The sequence below is a fragment of the Propithecus coquereli genome, unplaced genomic scaffold (genome assembly GCF_000956105.1).
Source record: "Propithecus coquereli isolate 6110/MARCELLA unplaced genomic scaffold, Pcoq_1.0 Scaffold291, whole genome shotgun sequence".
NCBI classification, from domain to species: Eukaryota; Metazoa; Chordata; class Mammalia; order Primates; family Indriidae; genus Propithecus; species Propithecus coquereli.
In genome coordinates this window covers 889,583-895,582 of record NW_012148519.1, presented here as the reverse complement: position 1 = coordinate 895,582, position 6,000 = coordinate 889,583, and positions in this window count along the sequence as shown.

Below are 6,000 nucleotides of genomic sequence, written 5' to 3'. Positions count from 1 at the left end.
TCCCCTCTGCCCTTACCCTGTGCACAGGAGCCCTGGCATAAATCACCACATGGGATTCTCTCCTGGAGTTGCCACAGTTATATGCACAAGTTCCACTAAAAGAAGCAGAAATGTGACACTGATCGTTTAGAGAGAGTCTTACTTGAAGCATAACCTCACTTAAAAGAAGGCAAAGCCCTCACAAGTCTGTGCAGCTGTCACCGATAAGAACACCCTCCGGAATCAAGACACTAAGAGTGGGAACTGTTCTTCCAGGTTTATATTCTGCTTCTTGGGCTCTAGAGAGCTAATTGTGAAAAACCGTGGATTTTTAAATAATTTGTTTCTGTTTTTGTTTTGTTTTGCTTTACCCAACAAAGTTTAAGAGTAAGTCACGTGTGACATAACCTAGCCCTGGAAATTCTATTATGACAAGCTGAGCCTAAAGTCTGGTCATTACCCCCACCAAGGGAGGAAGGCTCGGGAATAGTGTAAGTTCTGATAAAACTCGCAGGAGGACTTTCCCTCTCCATTTCATGTTTCCAAAAGCAGCAAGAAGGCCCGTCCGTGGCTTCCTGCCTGTAATGTCGCATGGTCCTCAGCAGCCAGCGATGCCCAGGGAGGAGGCGGCAGGTGCACACAGTCTAATAAAGACTCCCTGAGGTCCTCAGTGTGGCAAATCCTCTGCATCCTTCTCCAAGAAAAGACTTTTATCAAATCAATTTAAATTTTTTTTATTTTAAAAAGACTTTGAAGTCTATAAACATTAGTTTCAAAATTCTACATGTTAAACTACAAGTACATCAAGTTGCCGAAGTGCAGGGGACGTCCCAAGGAAAGGTGAGGGCAGGAGCTCTCCTAAAGCACGTTCCTGCATCGCTGCCCTGTCCTTGGGATGCGACTGTATTTTAACCATTTAGAGGGGAAGTGCCATTGCATAAATGCCACATTGCTCTACTGCTGCTATCTCTGGAAGCTCCTATCACTGGAGGAACTTAGTGATTATTCGAGGAAATGACATGAAGCCCTGGGCAGAACAACTCACAGAATGTGCCTCTTTTTCAGTATCGTACATTTTCCAAGCAGGAGAACTGAGGGGAATGGCTGCTGCCCAAAGAGCCTAATTATGTCTTTAGCCATGATCTTTCCTGCCTTCTCAGGAAGCACCATCATTCTCCCTTATTATTCTAGCTGGAGCTCAACCATCCTCAGCGCCCTCACCTGTGTCAGCTCAGGGCCAACCCCCTCCCCAGCATAGCTGTCCCTTCCTGAATGAGGAGGGGTCTGCAGATGGCAGAGCCGAGACACAAACCCAGCTGGGCTCCAGCACCCAGTACTAAGGTGATGTGGCAGACCCCAACCATCTGCCCCATGTCTTCCCTGAGAGCCCAGGGCTTCATGTAGACACCGTGTGAGTCCTGGAAGGTGGGAGGAGGTAGGCAGGGTGGGTGGCACAGACCCACAGAGTGGCCCACCGTGCAGCCACCGTGACCACACAGCCCAAGACCACCCATGGGTCCCAGCTGTGCAGGAGGGCTCATTAGCCTCTCTGACCCATAGGGAGGCCTCCAGCCTGGGCCCCCTCCTCTAGGCACGACAATCCTGCAGCCAGGCCAGGGGCACAGAGAGCACCTCAGGTCTGCCGGCATCTGCCCTCCTCATAAGGGAGGCGCACACAGAGCCTGGGCTGGGCCAGCAGCAGCCTCCTCAACTCCACACGTTTCCTGAGTCGCTGCCGTGAGCCAGGCCCACAAGTTAGAGGTGTGGAAAGAACCTGGACCTTACTGCCCACACCCCTTCCCACGGTCCAGGTCAGGTCACCTCTGCTGCCAAGAATCCCCAGGAAGAAAACTGTGCAGCCAGACAAAAAGCTGGCTCGCCCCATGACATGTCTGCCTGGCACTACTGCCCAGCCGGGGGCCTATTGTCCACCACCTGCCTGCAGTGAGACCCTCGCCTGGGTCCCTCCAGCTGGTGTCTCTCAGCTTCTGCACAAGGAGGCCCAGGGGCCATCGGCCTGTACTAGTGGTCCGGAGGGACAACTTGCCTTCACCATGACAGGACCACACCCCAGTCCCCACCTCCACTCTGATGAGGGCTGGACCGCTCACACTCCCACAGCTGGTTCCTACTAGGGTGCTAGACAGAAGGTCACAGGGACAGTGTATCCCAGGCCTGTGGGAGGTGGGGGGGCACGTGCAGGTGCAGCTGTCAGTGGGACAGCCTCTCCTCCATGCCCCGCAGCCAGGTGCCTTGCCCCAGTGCACACACACCTTTTCAGATGGCCTTCGCTCTTCTGATCTCTCTTCCCCCCTGCCATCGACATCTGCTATGAAGTATTCATGGTTATGTTAATTTGAAGAAAATGAGGTTTATACTTTGGAAAAAGGAGAGCTCTATTTCTCATAAAGGGTAGCGGCCTGTTGGGTGAACATTCCAACAGCACCCTGGCCAGAAGCCAGGGACAAGTGCTTCACAGGACATTGAACAAGCTACAGGAGTCATGAATATTTATGAAAAGAGAAATCATGTGCATTTGTAATTGTGCTTTCCCTCTTCCATCACGTCATGGCTGGGAACTCTGTTTTAAGGTATTTCTGGGGTTCCCTTGGCTGAGAAGGGTCTGGTCTGTTCAGTTAATAGAGGAGGTAGGTGGGAAGAAGCAGGTGGGAGGAGGCTTAAGATTTTATTTTTAGCTCACAGTTACAGCATTCCTTACAGGGTGGGCATTTTGTGGTCAAACACTTTCGGTCTACTGAAAAATCAATGCTACCACTAGTGCATGTATCTTGGGGGATCCTTCCTTGGAGAGCACTGATCCATCTTCTCTCTCCTGCCCTGTCTGTCCAAGGGGAGGGTGCAGGGCCAGCCTGTCCAAGGCCTTCAGCCTTTTTCTGGCCTCTAGGACCTTGACCTTGGTGGCATCTCATCCTTTTCTTCACCCAGGGCAATTTCCAAAAGGCCCCCACAGCTTCCCAGGCGGAGGACTGCCAGCTATACTGCCCCAGGGCCCACTGTGGCAGAGCCAGCCTGGCTGAGTGCCAGGGGCTTTACTGCCCAGGCATCACTGTGGGCCTGGCTCCAACACCTCGTCCCTGGTCCCCGGTGAGTACAGGCCCCACCAGGCCTCCCAGAGGGCCAAGGTCGGGGATGCAATACAGTAAAGGCCGCGTACCTGCCCTCTGGACCCCACTGCCTACTCTGTGAGAGACAGAGTAGCCCCGGGAAGATGGGATGAAACTACTGCAGAGACAGAGCAGGTAGAACTTTAGCCATTAAACACGGGCAATGAAAACGTACTGTAAAGGTGGGCCCAGTGCCCAGTGTCCAGGATCCACCAGAAAAGGGACTAAATACAAATATGTCATCAGCTAGGAAAAGGCACCCTGGGCTGACTTTAAGGGCACGTGAAGCAATGCCATTTATGTACCAGATGCACCTACTAACCATCTAAAGTAAATGCAAGGGCTGGAGCCCTCGGAAACCTTCGATGCGGGGCAGAGTCCACCCTCTCTGCTGCAGCCTGGGCCCAGGGTGCTGGACGGGGGTCTCTCGAGATGCAGCAGAGCCTCAGGCAGTTTGTACCCTTTGATCCAGGAATTCAATGCAGAAAAGAATCTGAAAGGGGAAAAAAAGTCATTTATGAAAAAATACTCAAAACAGCACAAATTTTAATATCAAAAACAAAACGACAAACCACCACAAAGGCCCAGAAATAAGAAAATATCTAGACAGATAAATGGTTTATCAACCCAATAGGATACTAGGTAACTATTAATAACGACATGTAGGTACAGATGATAGATAGATAATGATTGAGTAAAGGCTAGGTGACTGGTAGATGATAGATACATCGATTAATTGAAAGACAGACGACAGACAGGGTGTCTGTGCTATTAGTAAATAGAGATTTGGGGTTGTTTAGATTCTTTAACAATTTAAAGGTTTCATTTTTCTGAAAACTTAAATTCCCTGCGTGGTTCCCAGAGATGTGCTGGGGAAGCAGGAGAGCAGGCGTGGCTGGGCTGGGCCAGCAGAGCCGGGCAGGAAGGAAGAGGAGGGAAGCCAGTGGAAAGAAGCCACTTGCCCTCAGCTCTTAAGCCTTGATGGGCCCCTTTTCCTCTAGGAGGGACTCCAGAGGACCTCCTGGTGACCTCTGCCCTCAGGGCCTTTTCTGCACTGCTGACACAGGACCCCAGGAGTAACCCTGCCGGGCTGGTGCCTGGAATGCACAGAGAAGGGCGCGGGATGTGAACTGGCGCCTGCCCTGCCCACCTGGGCTTCGCTGTGCCCTCACAGGCCAGGCTGCCCCAGGGGCCCATGTGCACCAGGTAGGGATGCCCATATTCCCTGAGCACTGAGCACAGTGGGGCTAGGCCTGCCACCTGGGCACTAGCCCTGGGGGCCCTGGTGCCTAAGGGAGAGGCCTGCTGGACAGAGCCCAGGGCAGTGTGCCCGGTCGAAGTGGCCAGGCCTGGGTGAATGAGGGAGGCGGGCTGGAGGGTGACTGGAGTGGGGCTCCTAAATGTGGTGGCGATGGGGTCTCAGACAGCAGCCCAGGCCCTCAGGCCTGGGTGGCAAGGGAGGAGAAGGGGAGGTCAGGGCAGGAGTGTCCTGGAGGATGAAGAAGAAGGTCCTGCCTGCTCCAAACAGCACTGCCCGTCTGTGACTGGGACAACACATGGGCCAGCCTTTGGGGAAGAGGCTGAGGGTCCCCCAAGACCCTCCAAGATGGGGGTCCCATGCACAGCAGGCTGTCCGTGGGCTCGGTGGGCATGAAGTTTGGGGCCACATAGATGAAAAATGGGCACTGTCCTCCACCGTCCTGTCACCCACACCCCTACTTCCCCTTGACCACACAGGGAACATGGATTGGAAGATGTGGATTTAAAGGGCCCTATATTATAAGCTGGAGGCAGTAAGATGTAGGAAAAATTACCTTGCCTCAAATTAATTAGGATTCTCTCTGGCTGAAAGCTTTTTCAATGAAAGCTTTTTCAACGCCACATAAAAGATGGTGATGGAAGGGGGTTGTGCATGAGTGCAATGATGCTTTAAACCACTCGGAGCTGGCGAAGCATCTGAGGCCTTCTTCAGGAACACGGCGACCCATTCAGGAAGAGGATTCCTTTACCCTGTTAGTGGCTATGGGGGCCTGTTAGGAGAAGGAGCAAGGAGACACTCACGATTTGAATTTGTTTAAAAGTTGATTCTGGGAATGAAGGCTGGCCCAGGACAAACCTGAACCAGTGGAAGCTTCTTGCACCTGTTCCTTCCCAGGTTGTCCCCCTACTATGTCCTGTTTTCAAATACCCTCCTGTGAGCCCTGGGGTCCTGGTCCCATTGTGGAATCTTATTTAGACCTGGTTAAGCCCCCACACCTTCCCTCAACTTTCTTTCCTCCATCACAGAACATCTGACCAACATCCCATCACCTCAAGGCCTTCCTCATCTCCAGTTGTCTGTGTTATGTGTTACCTCTAGGGAAACCGGGTTTTATCTGAATAGTGATCTTCTGCAGGTAACAACGCAACCCAAAGTAGCGGCCTACAGGGAGAAGTTTCGGGTGCTGCTCCCCATAATCATGGCACATTCAATATTGGGGGAGGAGTGTCGGCTTTGAAGTGGAACAATCTTGGGTCAACGTGGGAAGTCCTACTACCTCCTAGCCGGGAGTCCTTGGGTATATTGCTGAACTCTCTGAGCCTTGGTTTCTTCACCTATGAAGGACAGATTGTGTTATCTATTTCTCAGGGTTGAAAAGTTAAGCCATGATGAATGTCATGAGTGCAGCCTGGTGCCTGGAACAAGGTAGATTCTTTGTTCCATTGGTTTATGGCTGCTTTCAAGATCTAGCCAGCACCTGGCACAGAGTGGATGTTCAATATTTATTAAATGTACGAATGACAATTGAGGTGAGGAGTTATGAGATTTTATTCATGCTTTAGAATAGCAATTCTGTTTGTGCAAAGGGGTGAAAGAAACGCAGTGACATCTCCAGGGTGGTTGACATTAGCTGTT